This window comes from Chinchilla lanigera, unplaced genomic scaffold (genome assembly GCF_000276665.1).
Source record: "Chinchilla lanigera isolate Chin_1 unplaced genomic scaffold, ChiLan1.0 scaffold00024, whole genome shotgun sequence".
Taxonomy (NCBI): Eukaryota; Metazoa; Chordata; class Mammalia; order Rodentia; family Chinchillidae; genus Chinchilla; species Chinchilla lanigera.
Window position 1 is genome coordinate 3474176 of NW_004955425.1, and position 13995 is coordinate 3488170.

Here is a 13995-nt window from a genome sequence, read left to right on the forward strand (position 1 = left end):
TAACATGGGTAAAAATCCCGCTTTGCCATTTTTGTATGTGCACACACCTTGCTGTTCATCATAATAAGAGGGTAAACACAGATTACTTCCTGTATCCTTCAGGGAAATGTATTGAGGTACACAGCTGGCTACTATTGCGCTAAAGTACAAATTTACAATAAAAAGGGATGAGGCTGCTGGACCCAGTGCTATGCTCCGTTTAAAAGGAAGACTCTGGCATTTCAGTTTCCTGTGCTGCGAAACGACCGGTGGGCAGGTACCTTTCCTGACAGATACACCTAGAAGAGTTTGCTATTTCTTCTCAAGATCTTGTTCTTCGACCCTTTGGAGAAAAGTTCTTTTTGAGAACACCAGACCCCCTCCTTATTCAGGTCAGGGGTGCTCAGGCTGCTCCTGGGAAGAGTCCAGCAGTCCATGTGTGAACTCGAACTCGGACGAGAGCCTGCTTGCTACATTACATAACCGCGAGGCGTCCTGCCTCCCGGAGACCCTGGCCCAGGCCAAGCCTCAGCAGTAGCGCGGGGATCCCACAGATAACCTCCCTTGGACTGCGGGGCAGAGTCCCTTGCGGAACTGGCGGGACTGAGCGAGCGAAGGCTTTTCCCTGGCCAGCAGCTGGGGTTGCCCCACAACGCTCTCCTCCCGCGGCACTTTCCAGAGGCCCCAGGCTGAGCCCTGCTGGCGCCTCCCGCGGTTGGCTCCCCGCCCCTCGGAAGCGCGGACCGCTGCGCCTGGGGCCAGAGGAGGGGCCCGCGCAGGGACGGGCTCGGCGGGTCCGTCCGGGGACATGTCTGCTCGCCACCGCCACCAGGGCTGCAGCGGTCCCAGCGAGGTGAGGACGGCGGGGCTGGGCTGGGGGCGCGTGACGAGGCCTCGCGCGGGGGTCCGGGCTGCCTGCGCGCTTTGTGCCGGCTGCGGAGCGCTGGAGCTCGGTCCCGTCCAGCCGTCTGGGGCGCAGTCCCGCGGGCGAATCCAGCCTGCGGATCGCCAGAGCCAGGGCTGGGAAACTCCCTTGGCTCACCCTCTTCCCGCTGTCCAACTTGGTTGTGCCGAGGGTGCGGTGGCTCGGGTGACTCGGGCATCCTTTGAAGCCAGAACGGGGCTTAAGGCTGGGCTTGGAGCTGGCCGAAGACGGGGAAGCTCCAGTCTCCCTCCCTGTGTGCAGCCCACGCCTGATTCCAGGACCCTCACCTGGGTCGCTGGGCAAGCTTGCTGGGTAAGGGAGAGACTGGTGCCAACTCTGTTACGCCCGCTCCAGTCGTCTGGGAGCAGGTGGCAAGAGAAAGAGCCGTTCTGATCTCGGGCTCCTGAGTTTACCAAAGGCAGCTTTCCAAAGTTTTCCTGGATTCTCTTGTGTTCATTACATTTTTAATGGCAGTAATATGTATTTCCCTAGCGTGATCTATTAAAACACACCTGCCTTCACAGTTTTTAATGGATTAAATTTAATATTAATAGTATGTATTACCACAAGGCAAAGCAGTGCGAACTTTAGTGCGAGCTCACAACTCAGCATTCTAAATCAAACACTTCCATTTTAAAGGGCCTCGAATTAGTTCCCTCTAAATGATTCTTAGTTGAAAGCTCGCCATTCCAGAAGCCCCGCCAGCTTGGCCCAGGAGGAAAATCTCCAGCCTGCCAAATTCAGAAACACACTGTCTCCACAGGTATCCAAGCTGCCCGCCTTTTGAAATCATCAGCTGCCCCCCTGCATGACCTGTCCGAGGGCCAAAGTTGTGCAGGACTAGGGCTCACAGTGTTGGAGCCTCCCGAAGTGCCCAGCCTGTGTGTACTGCAGAAAAGAAGAGGGGGAAAGCAGTACGGAGTGACTGAACTTGGTCACTTAGAATTAGAGGCTCTCAGCCCTGACAAGGGTTTCAGAGATCGTCTGATCCAAACTTTTCACCTCACAGTCCAGGGTCCCCAAGGGGCTCAACCGTTAATCAGATGGAGCCAGCTCAGGGAGCCAGGTCTTATCTTTCCCATCTACGTCCGCATACACAGCGCATTGCTTCCAGGCATTCTCACCAGAGTCACCTAGTCATAATTTTCTTGTCCTATTTATTTATTTATTTGTTTGTTTATTTATTTATTTATTGTTGAGACAGGGTCTTGCTGTGTAGTGCAGGCTGGCCTTGACTTGCTTATGTAGCCCAGGCTGGCCTCGAACTCAGGCTCCTCCTGCTTCATGCTCCAGAGTGCTGGGATTACAGGTGTGCGCCACCATGCCCAGCTATCCTTTTATAACTGAGAGGATTGTAAAACAGATGAGACAGGTCCAGTTAGTTTAACTCACTTTGTAGTATAACTGAAAATTAACAATCCTTAGTTTTGAGTAATATTTACTTTTTTTTTATGTTGAGTATATAGATGCACCCCAGGTTAAAAAAAAAGTAATCAGTCAAAACAGAGTAAGCCCACTCACATCTGTCTTTGGGTTTCTTCTAATTCTGTGGTCTCTGTGGTGGTGACACGTTAATGGCAATAGAGCTGGCTTGAGAAACGTGGCCTGTTGGAGGACCACTCGTTTGCTGCGTTTAACACTATAACCTATAGTAGAAGTCATGGCTTGCAATTCAAACTGACTTAGCATTGCACTGGACTACATATTTTTTTACATTTAATTCAATTTAACACATTTATTGAGTACCTACTACTGCTTAGTGCTTTGCTGGGCATTTTGGATACGGCAGTGAACAAAACAAAGAACTTTGATCCCTAGAACTCCAGTTACAGTTATTCCTGAGAGTTTTCCAGGACTTTGTTAGGCAGATAGAAGAGGCTGTCAGTTTTGCCTAAAGAATGGAAATAAACACAAATGATCCAGTCTTTCTTGCTTCTGATTCCATAAATCTGTCGCTCTTATAGTCGTGGAAAATGGACAGACAAAATACTCAGATGAAGTTGCTTTGACTTTTATGCACTTTCTATGGTATTTGAATAATAGTTCTCACCTTTGTTTAAAGTATGTTCATTTGTAATCCATTTCCTTTATTGCAGCAACCTCACTGTGGTGATTTTAAAGTTAATGAAGCATGGAAGGATATTTTCTAAAAGTGTGAATTCCACTGTGTTGGTGCTGGAGCCTGTAATTGTGTTAGCTTGTAAAAACTGTTCTGGTTTTACTTTACTCACTTTGCATCTTCCCCCCACTCTCGGTCGTAATCATAGGGTACAAAGAGTTGTGACTTATTGGTACACCTGTCACTATGGTAGTTCTTTCTTTAAATCAGAAATTTCAGTGTTAAGCACTCCCTAATCCTCTCAATTGCGTTTTCCTCAAAACAGCATGATTTGCAAGTTCAGGCATGTTTGTTGTTTTTACCAAAGACTTATCAAAGTGAACTTGGCAGTTGTGTGGTTGTATACAGCCAAATAAAAGTTCAGTGCTGTTTTTGTTTGTTTGTTTGTTTTACATTCTTCACCTAACTGATTGCTTTGCTTTTAAAAATCAACAAGTTAAAAGCTGTTTTCTTAGAAGTACATTTTTAGTATACTGAAAAAATTCATCCGTTAAAGTTGTATAATTTGAGAAAAAACATATGCACAGTTGAAGATTTAGGAAGATTTTAAGCACGAAGACCCTGTCACTGTTTTGAATTTGTTTGCAATCAAAGGACGTTAGAAAGTGTCATTATCTAGCAGTGTCCTATTTAAATGTGGTCTCTGTTCAATACTTGGAAAGAGTCACCCTTTCCGAAGGCTGCTAGGCACACAGAGTAGTTAATTATTTTCTTCATTCAGGAACCACTTTGCCCCACCAGATTTGTATCTCTTTTCTTTTACTGTACATTGATGATAAAGTGAGTTCCTCTAGCCAAGTAGCAAGTTATATGTCATTAAGTATTTAACACACTATACTCATTAATTTATTGATTTAATAAACATTATTGAACTACTTCCTTTTCATGATTTGTGTAAAGGCTATACTTTGAGCCCCTCTTTTTCTGTGCTGATGGTGATAGAGGATACAAAGACACAGAAGTAGCTCGCACCCTGACCTCACCCTCCTCTTCTTTCTCCTTCTCCTTGGAGGTCTTGTGCATACTAGCCAAGCTCTGTCACTGAGCTACATCCTCTTCCCCACGTGCTTCTTTTTGAAAACAGATGGGAGACTTCCTGGTAGGGACATGTTGGGTTGTGTAAGAGACACTTGATTATGTCTGAATCCATTGATATTGAGGTAGTGGAGTACTGACCAACACTCAAATAACTCATTGCACTAGCGAATGTTCCCGTTCCCCACTGGAAAACGCACTGATTATTGCTCGGAGCACACAGGTCACTGTAGCAATAGCTATCATATAATAAATTGGTATGTCTTGTTTTTTCTTGCTCAGGTGCACATTTACTGTGGTGTTTAGTCACAGTCCTGTTTATGCCAGTTGTATTTGATACTGTAATTTTGCAATCTAATTAAATATCACATAACCAATTTAATGTGAGTGCCAAAACAGAGTGCTGTTTCTAGGAAGACTAAGTTGATGTCCATATGGGCCCATGTATTAGCGTCACATTACTGTAATGAAATACCTGAGATAATTACCTTGTAAAGAGAAAAGATTTATTTTGACTCAAGGCTTTGGGAATTCCAGTCCAAGATTAAGCAGACTCACTGCTTTGTGTCTGTGGTGAGTGAGCTGTGTAGTAAAGGTGAGAATGCATGGCTGAAAACATTCACTATGCGTCCACGGAGCCAGCCCAAGGCATGTGCTGCATGCCACCCTGAACACCCTGAATGCGGCTCATGTAATTGTGCAAAATAAACTTAACATTACTTTGTGACTTGTAGCTATATTTTCTACTACTCCATTGCAGGTGGTCTGGTGTGAGCTGCGTCGGCAATAAGAGAACACTAAGCAGGGCAGGGCTAACTCTTCCCCTTGCACCCACCACACACAGTGGCATTGCAACCCGTGTATATCAGTTCAATGTCATATACTTGTATGCAGCTTGACAAGTAAAATGCAGTAACTACTAATAATACTATTTCAGCCTACCTGCATTTTGTGTGCCAGGGAAGACAGGCACTTTTTGTTTTTAAGCAGATGTGAAAGTATTCTTATTTAATTATTAAAACTTTGGCTTGTGTTACTTCATAAAACAATTTAATAAATTAAAATATTAAAAAAAGGAAGATTTGTTAGTTATACACAATACTATATCATATGTCTTTTTTGTTTGTTTGTTTGTTTTGTTTTTCTCCGGTACCGGGAACCAAACTCACGACCTTGCGCATGCCAGGCAGGCGCTTTTGCCGCTGAGCTAAATCCCCAGCCCCTATCATATGTCTTATATGCAGCTCAAGATGACTCTTTTTTATTCAGTGTGGCCCAAAATCAAAAGGTTGGACACCTGTTTTATTTTATTTTATTTTTATTTTCTTTTTTTGAAATAGGCTCTTGTTAGTTAGTTGAGTCAGCCTTGAACTCACAATGTATCCTAGACTGACCTTGAAGTTGAGGTGCTCCTCCTCCCTCAGCTGCCTAAATGCTGGGATTATAGGTGTGTACCAGACCCAACTTGGACACTTGTGTTTAACATATGGAACTTTGGAGAGAAATTCAATATCCAAATTATGACAAACAGCCATTAAAATAAGACATGTTTATGAAACAGCCATATATTTTGTGAAAAGAATGAACCTTGAAAACATACAGTAAGTTAGACACATAAGACTACATATAAGAAGTATGATTCTACTTATTTGAGATGTCCTGGAAAAGCAAACCCAGAGACAAATAGATTACTGGTTGCGAGGTGTGACTGATAGTGGTGCAGAGCTTCTTTTTGGAGTGACAGCTGTGTTCTGGGATTAGGTGATTGTGATGGTTGCAGAATAGTGTGAATATTCTGACAGCTACTGAAGTATATACTTTGGAATGATTAAATCAGTGAAGTTTATATTATATGATTTTATCTCAATTTATTAAAAAAGAATGTAAAGCTTAAAACAGCAACATGAGCAAATAAAGTAATATTTAGATATAGAATATACAGATACAACATATTGGGAAAGTACATCAAAAATATCGGGGGCTGGGGATTTAGCTCAGTGGCACAGTGCCTGCCTGGCAAGTACGAGGTCGTGAGTTTGATTCCTGGTACCAGAAAAAAACCAACCAAACAAACAAACAAAAAATATATATAGAGAGGTGTTCTTTGCACTGAGGTCTTTTACAAGCTTCTTAAATACCTTGGCCCATTTCAAATACAAGCAAGAAATATGGGCATGGCTTAGCCAAAAATGCAACAGAGAACTCCAATCATGACTCAATATCCAAAGATTAATGAATGTATTTATATTTATTTACTAATGTTGAAATAAAATTTTTGAAATATGTTGTGTCAACTTTTTAAATCTGTTCCTAGTGACTTCTAATTGCCTCAGTTGAGAAAGTTTCTTTCTTTCTTTTTTTCTTTCTTTCTTTCTTTCTTTCTTTCTTTCTTTCTTTCTCTCTCTCTCTCTTCTTTCTTTTTTTGAGAGATCTTTAAATGGTTCAATTTCCAAGTGTTCCTAATATTTCTTGAAAATAGCTTATCTCTGCACCAGCATAGAAATTCCTGTTTATGAACCTGTTGTAAACATGGAATTAATCACGTACAATTACACTTTTCAAGCTTCTATATCATTATAAAATTCAGCTGTATTTTCCCCCAAAGTTCTGTGTTGTGACTCCCTTGTTCATGTATCTTACTGGAGTAGCTATGTAACACATTAACTATACCAATTCTTAAAATTCATCACCCAGAACATTTGTAGACTATAATTTCTCAAAATATTCTTGAGAACAATTCATCATTTTGTGGTTTATTTAACATATTACAAACTAAGAACATAATTACTTATTTGAGCGACAACTGGTATTATTTTTGGAACTCTGCTGTGCTTGATGAAATACTTTCCATGGAAATGAGCTCATATTTATCTATTGAAACCAGCTGTATTTCTTGAAATAGCAATTTCAGCTCTCTACATCTGTAACTTTAGGATAGCCACATGATGGCCCATGGAAGAACCATCAAATAAACAAAATCTTATATTCATATCAAGGAAAATCTGCTTTAGGAAAAAAAGTTGCTTCTTCATTCAGATATGGGTCAATGAGAGAACACTAACAACAAAACAATATTAACCATCATAACTAGGTCATTATATATAGGGTTAATTTTAGTTCACAGGTATAACCGGTGTCAAAAAGATGTGGTTTGTTCAGAATGATAAATGACAACTTAGTATCCATAAATCAATTAATTTGAGACTCTATATAAGTGGTTCTCAGCATTGGTTGCACATTAAAATCATCCAGGGGAGGAACCAAAATACTAATATCAAGGCTGTACTCTAAAAAATTTCATTCCAGTAGCTACTTGAAAGCTGAGGCAGATGGACCATGAGTTTGAGCCCAAACTGGTCACCCCAGTGACTTAGAGAGTCCTTGTCACAAAATGAAAAGTGAAAAAGAGCTGGGGGTATAGTTCAGTGTGAAGTCCTTGGGTTCAGTTTCCCAGTATTGCAGTGCATACTGGATAGAACAGAAAAAGAAAAGATCTAATTCAGTAGGTCTGGAATAGGGTCAGGTCATCTGTAGTTTTTAAAACTCCCTTGTAAAGTGCATGTGAAGCGAGATTGAGAACTATAAATTTATGAAACACTTCATAATTTTCCTCTTCTTTAGAAAAACAAATTGAAGCAAATAATTGTAATGGTACCATTTTAACAAGTGTCATGAGAATAATTTAATTATCCTTTCCTCCTTCTCCCTGTTTTTAGTTTTTTTTGGCATTTGTCTATCTAGTACTCATTTAGTATATGAGAAGCTTTCTCCAAGGTTGAATGAATTTTCACTGATTTTATCCACCATAAAATTAATTAAACCTATGTTTCTATGTTAGAACAGTTAAATAATTGTATTCATTAATCTGTTTTCTATGGCAATGACAAAATACCTGAAAGTGGGTACTTTGTAAAGAAGAGATTTCTTTAGATCACAGGTTTGGAAGCTAAAAGGTCAAGATCAGGCAGCATCATCTGCTCAGCCTCTGGTGAGGGCCCTGGTGGCTCCACTGTGTCTTCATGGACGGCCTCACGGTCGGAGCACAGGCAGGAGGAAGAGATCTCGTGGGGAGACAGCTGGAGAAAGACTCAGAGGTTAGGCTTCTTTTACAACAAAGGTCTTTCTTGTCACTAGGACTTACTCTCCTGGAGAAAATGTGATGTCCTTGTTGACTTGGAACCTGAAAAAGACTGACCACATGGGCTACTTAGAACTGAGCTTAGTTTTAATGTTTGTTCTTGTTTTATTTTTAACTCTGTTGTAGATTCTCGCTTACTGTTACAAATTAGCTTTCCCAAATTATGTTTTAATTGTTAGTTTTTGTATTAGAAAGTGGCATTCTTATAGATGTTGACTTGTACTTTTTGAACTGTGTTTTTGCAGATTTCTGGAGGTTTCAAGGGGCCCTTTCAGAGCTATGAAAATAAGTAGGGACAATGGGTAGGGAGAGAGGAGGTGTCCACCTTCCAGGTCAGGGCTCCTTACGTCAGCCCCTCTGCATTGTGCTCAGGTGTGCTATTCTTAATTCTGCATGTTGGGTTTCCAAGTAAGACTTTATTTGAGCAAAGGATTTCTTCATTAAAATAAGTTTGTCTTGATGAGACTGCATGCTTTTTAAGTTTCTGCTTCCCTTTTCCTGCTGAGTTTGTTTTATATCCTTGTAGTCACTAATAGTTTCTAGCTACTGTTGTGTATATGCTGAAAAAGCACTGGGAGACTTTGGCCTTATTCACTTTATAATTTGGTGCTTGTGGGGAGAACAAGCCGAGTGAACAAGGAGATGTTCAGAGCCAGAAATATAGATTGGGAATTATCAGCACAGAGGCTCAGCTCAAGTTATTCATCTTCTGTAGAAGGTTTACAGAGAGGAGTGAGATGGGTCAAAAACAACATTCTGCACCAGGCACCTTTCTCTGCATTCACATTGATGCAGTGTACAGCTAGTCAATGAAGTTCACTTTCTACATTTTAATTGTATATTTCCCCACATGAGCTTATGTACTGTCAGCAGAGTTGGAGCATGAGTATTTGTGTGTGCAGGTAGGTGAAGGGTAGTACCTTCAGGTGGGGGGTGGGGTTAGAGGCAAGTGCAAAGAAGTTTCTATACTTATAGCAAAGCTTCCGTCCTGCACACACCTTTAGAGCCTCTTCTGTATGCATATTGAGAGTATAAAATTCAGTGATCATCTAGTGAATTTAGCCATTCAGGCAGCTATTGTGTTTTTTTAACATAAAATGATTTATGAAGAAATATTGTGGTTTCTTGATTTTCAAAATCCGGCCACTAACCCCATGTCTGACTTCTCCTTTGTGGAGTTAGAATAGCATCTGCTGGGGTCTTTGTGTGTTTTCATGAGGGCCTAAGGCTAAGTTCCCTTTTTACCTGGACCTGTGACCTACTGGCTTTTGCTGACTCAGACCCAACCCCCAGTGCAAACCTGCTGTTTGGCAGTTTAAGTCATGAAGATCACAGGCAACAATTTATTAACTTAATTTAAAAACTCACAAACACTCAGAAAAAGCCAAAGTCCTCAGGTAAAGAATAAATAAATGCACATAAATAAGATACTTGTGTAAAGTATTTTACTTGGTAGTTAGGGTTTTACTTAATAGTTGCTTAGTATTCAGTGATAAAGGAACTGGTCATTTTGTCAAAGATTAAGCCCTACATATTTTTAAAATTCCTTTTTTACTTATTTAGGCTAACTTCTTTATCTTTTCCCCTCAAAAACAGTAGATAGAAGACAGACAACCACTTCTAATTTTATTAAACATGAAGGTCTCACTAAAATTTCAAATGATGCTGAAATTCAGATGATCTCAGATTTACCTCTCAGAATCTTCTTGGCATATTCTGCTTTCTTTCTAAAATCTGAATTGACTTAGTTGACTATAAATGCATGCTTTATTAAGGTAATGTTTCAGTTTACTTTTAATAGTTTTAAGCAGAAGCTGAGAGATTTGATTAGATGAAAATGGAATTAACTGTGAAGTCTGTAATAAAAATGCTCTGATTAAACAATGCTAACAAAACTCAGTGAATTCACTCTGCACCAGGCAAATGTTTACTACATAACCACCAGGAGCTAGGCAGTGTGTCGAGCACTCAAGGCTCACAGACAGTCCTCACTGGTTCCTTACTCAGAAGATTTCCATCTCAAAGAGAGGACAGGTTTGTGTACAGAGAATCACTATCGTGACTATCTGTGAAAGGAGTTGAGATGCAGAGGTACTTACGGCTGTCTAGGTTGGTTAAACCATTAAAGACATGTACAGATTCATATTAACATTCTACGTAGTAGGAGCATGATGTGCAAAGGCACTGAGGTGGAGAGATGCACTGTGGTTGAAGTACTGCTGGTTCTCTATGGCGGTGCCACAGGGCTGACATGAGCTGGGATATAGATGAGATCAAGCATAGGCAGGGGCTAGAGCATAATGACAAACCTTTTAGAGATCAAGTGCCTGAATTGCAACCCAAAGCCCACTTATTTATTGTGCAGTGCCAACACTGCAATTAAACCTGAAAACTGAGGTTTTAATTTAGAAAAAGCAACTTATATATTGACATCATTTGTCCTAAAAGAAAAACACAATTATAGAGCTTTCAAAGATACATACAGTTTTTAACTGAAAGGTAAAAGTTTTCATTTGGCATGCTCTTGCACAGTTATTGTGATCTTTGCTGTTTTGTGCTTGCTAATAGCTCGTCAAACCATGGCTCATACCTCTGTTAGTTTGAGAGCAACACATGCAGCTCTCAGGTAGTCTGTTAGTCTGTTTCTTTTATCAGATTTGATATAATTCCAAGCTGAAAACAGCTGCTCACAAGCATAAGATGACCCAAACAAATTGAGAAAAGCAATCTCAAGTGCTTTCATTGATTTAAGATTATTTGGCAGAAAATTCCACATTTTGAGGATCTCATTTTCAGATCTGCCAAGTGTGCTGTTCTGTGTCATCCCTTCACACTCCATCTCTCAAGTACTGCTTGCAAGTTATAGAATTCATTTCAGATAGAGCTTTTCTTGAAATTCCAATAGCTCCATTTCCAGATTTCCAAAATCTAACCAGTGTAAGCAGGGAAGATCAAGTTATTAAAATTTGGCTTTATCTGGAGAAGTAAGAAAACACAGGGTTGTGTCTCCATTTTATGAACCTATAAAAATCTGTTACTAAAATTCTCCTTTGTAACTGCTACAGTGCTAGAAAATTCCTTGTAGATTTCCTGATGGCTTGTAAGATTGTCTACAAATGTTATAGAATTTTCTAAATGCATTTTGAGATTTTGAAAATATTTCTGCTATGTGGTTTAAGATCTGGGGTGACTTGGCCCGCATGTCAACAAGAGAGGGCTCTGTGTGCCTACTGTGGCATGCATGCCATAGGTTTGCTACCCCTGGGCATTTAGCATCTTATATATTACACTAAGGACTTTCATTTTTGAGTTGGTAGCTTTGGAATAGAAGAGTTTGGTGTCATTGGGTTTGGTGATAGAATTAGCTTGTGTTTCAAAAAACCCTGAATGAAATTTGATGGGGGCTGGGGATTTAGCTCAGCGGCAAAAGCGCCTGCCTGGCAAGCGCAAGGTCATGAGTTCGGTTCCCAGTACTGGAGAAAAATCAAAAATAAATAAATAAATAAATAAATAAATAAAAGAATAGACATCTGAAGGTTTGAATTATATCAAAGTTAAATAAACCAAAGAAGAAATTTGAAAAAGCATAGCTTTATCCATTTTCACTAGATTTTTGCTGTTAATTCTTAAAGATGATGTTAGGTATTTTTCAAGTGGTTTATCTAAGCTCATACTATATTTCCACTGTTTGAGTTATATTGTCACTTAAAGTTTATATCTTACAATATCATAGCGTGAAGTAAAGTAGAATGCATTATTTTCTATATGATGCAAATAGCTATCCTTTATCTCTGATCATATTCTTTATGTCCCCCTCTATTCTTCTCCTTTATGTTTTAGAGCATCTTCTTGTTTTTTAAAAAATATCTCACTGAGTTTTTAAAATAAATTTGTCTTTTAAAACTTTTCTTCAGCATGTATTTAATTATTCCTTTGACATTATAAATTTCTTCTCACTCTTTCTGGTTCACATTTATCTCATTTTGCATTACTCTATGACACTTTGAATCACCTGATCTCTTTCTTTCTTCCTTTACATTTGTTTCATTTTAAAAAATAAAACCCTCATTTTACATTTTATTAAGGATCATAAACAGATCTGGAGCAATTTCTTCTTTTAATTTCAGAAATATTTAATGATTTAAGCTCTGAACTTGGTTGTGATTAAAAGTTATACATATCTTATTTTCATATGTGTACATGTATACAGTATTTAGGCATACATGTGAGTTATGACATGAAAATACAGTAAAACTTAAATTTTTAACCATTGCATAAAAATCAACTTTCTCTGTCATCTCTCTTTTCTCAGGACTGCATTCATGCTTAAAGCATAGAAATTCCACTATATCTGAAATATTTTATTGCTGGTTACATCATCCACTTGTTTTCTTTTGCTAAATCATTTTTAACAGGTATTACCTAGCTATTCAGTTCTGCAGCCTGTTGCATCCAATAAGTTTTCATATAGCAAGAAGATACATAGTTTTATGCCCCCCACAAACACAAACACACACACATAACTACAGCACCCATACTGGAAAAGGAGAGCTATAAAGTTTTTCCCGATAGATTTCCAGAAAGTGGAAATGCAAAATGGTTTTCCTAATCTACTTTCATGAAAAGAGGTTTGCTTTACACCAGGTCGTATGGGTCAGTTAGATATCAATTGCTTCTCTCCGTTAAGCTATACAAAAAAATTTTAAAACCTCTCATTTTTCTTTCTACTAAGGCTAATGAATAGGTAAACTTCCTTTTTTAATTTGAGAAATATTTTATTGAGTTATACTCTAAATTTGGATGTGATTAAAAATAAAGTATTCATATCTATAGGCATGTATTTAGATAATCCATGAAATGAAATTGCAAACTATATGGAACGCTTAAAATTTAATTTTTTAAATCAAGAATTTTAGTAATTAAATTTCTTCCTAGATGTATTCCAGGGGTTGATGTGTCTCAAACAAATATTTTTTATGTGTACTTGATTTTCTTTTTCTGACTTCACAAATTCTGTTAGAAGTTACAGTGGCTGTATCAGAATCTATTTTAAACACAAATTATTATTTTTTAGGCATAATTTTAACTTTACTAGAAAAGTCTTTCTCTTTGAAAAAAGATCCAAGGGAAATGTATGTTGTGAATCTACCTATAAATTCCAAGAATGTGATAGACCTATATTTAAAATGTCACCATTCCTTTTAAGGCTTCAAAAATAAAAAAATGAACTGTTGTATTTTTACTTTTTGCAATTTTTAGGTCTGTTTCAGAGAAAATATACCATGTAATATGAATATGAATTTCATTTTGTCAGTGACATTTACAAAATTTGGAATAAGCAATGATACAAACAGTAATCTAAATGAATGGTGAATGTTTAAATGTATTTATTAAAGTGAAATAAATCTCCCTCAGAATATCCTTCTTTGCTTTGAAAACACTTATTTAATCTTTTTGACACTTTCTGGTGGAGTTAAGGAAGTGCTCTTTTGATCATTATGAAATGTGTTAAAAATATGATAGCTGCTTTTACGGATGGCCCTCCTAGAGAAACTTAGGCTCATAGAACCTTAGGGGGAGTTCTCATCTACCTCTCCACCAGATCTGGCACCTTGCAACTTCTATCTTTTTTCATGAAATCAAAATGATTATGAGAGGAAAATGTTTTGAATAAGACAGGACATCAGGCAGCCATGGCAATACAAGGAGAAATTCAAAAATACAAGGAGAGGGGCTGGGGATTTAGCTCAGCGGCAAAAGCGCCTGCCTGGCAAGCGCAAGGTCGTGAGTTCGGTTCCC

The 13995-nt window shown here is 38.8% G+C and overlaps 1 protein-coding gene across 1 annotated transcript in view; it reads left to right on the forward strand.

Annotated features, from left to right (window-relative positions):
• The first annotated feature begins 638 nt into the window (after nucleotides 1–638).
• Nucleotides 639–13995, forward strand: part of Slc16a12 (solute carrier family 16, member 12) — an 85325-nt gene continuing 71968 nt past the window's right edge. Inside the window, 1 exon segment of the mRNA XM_005385849.2 lies at nucleotides 639–832. The gene's annotated coding sequence lies outside the window, so the exon portion shown is untranslated.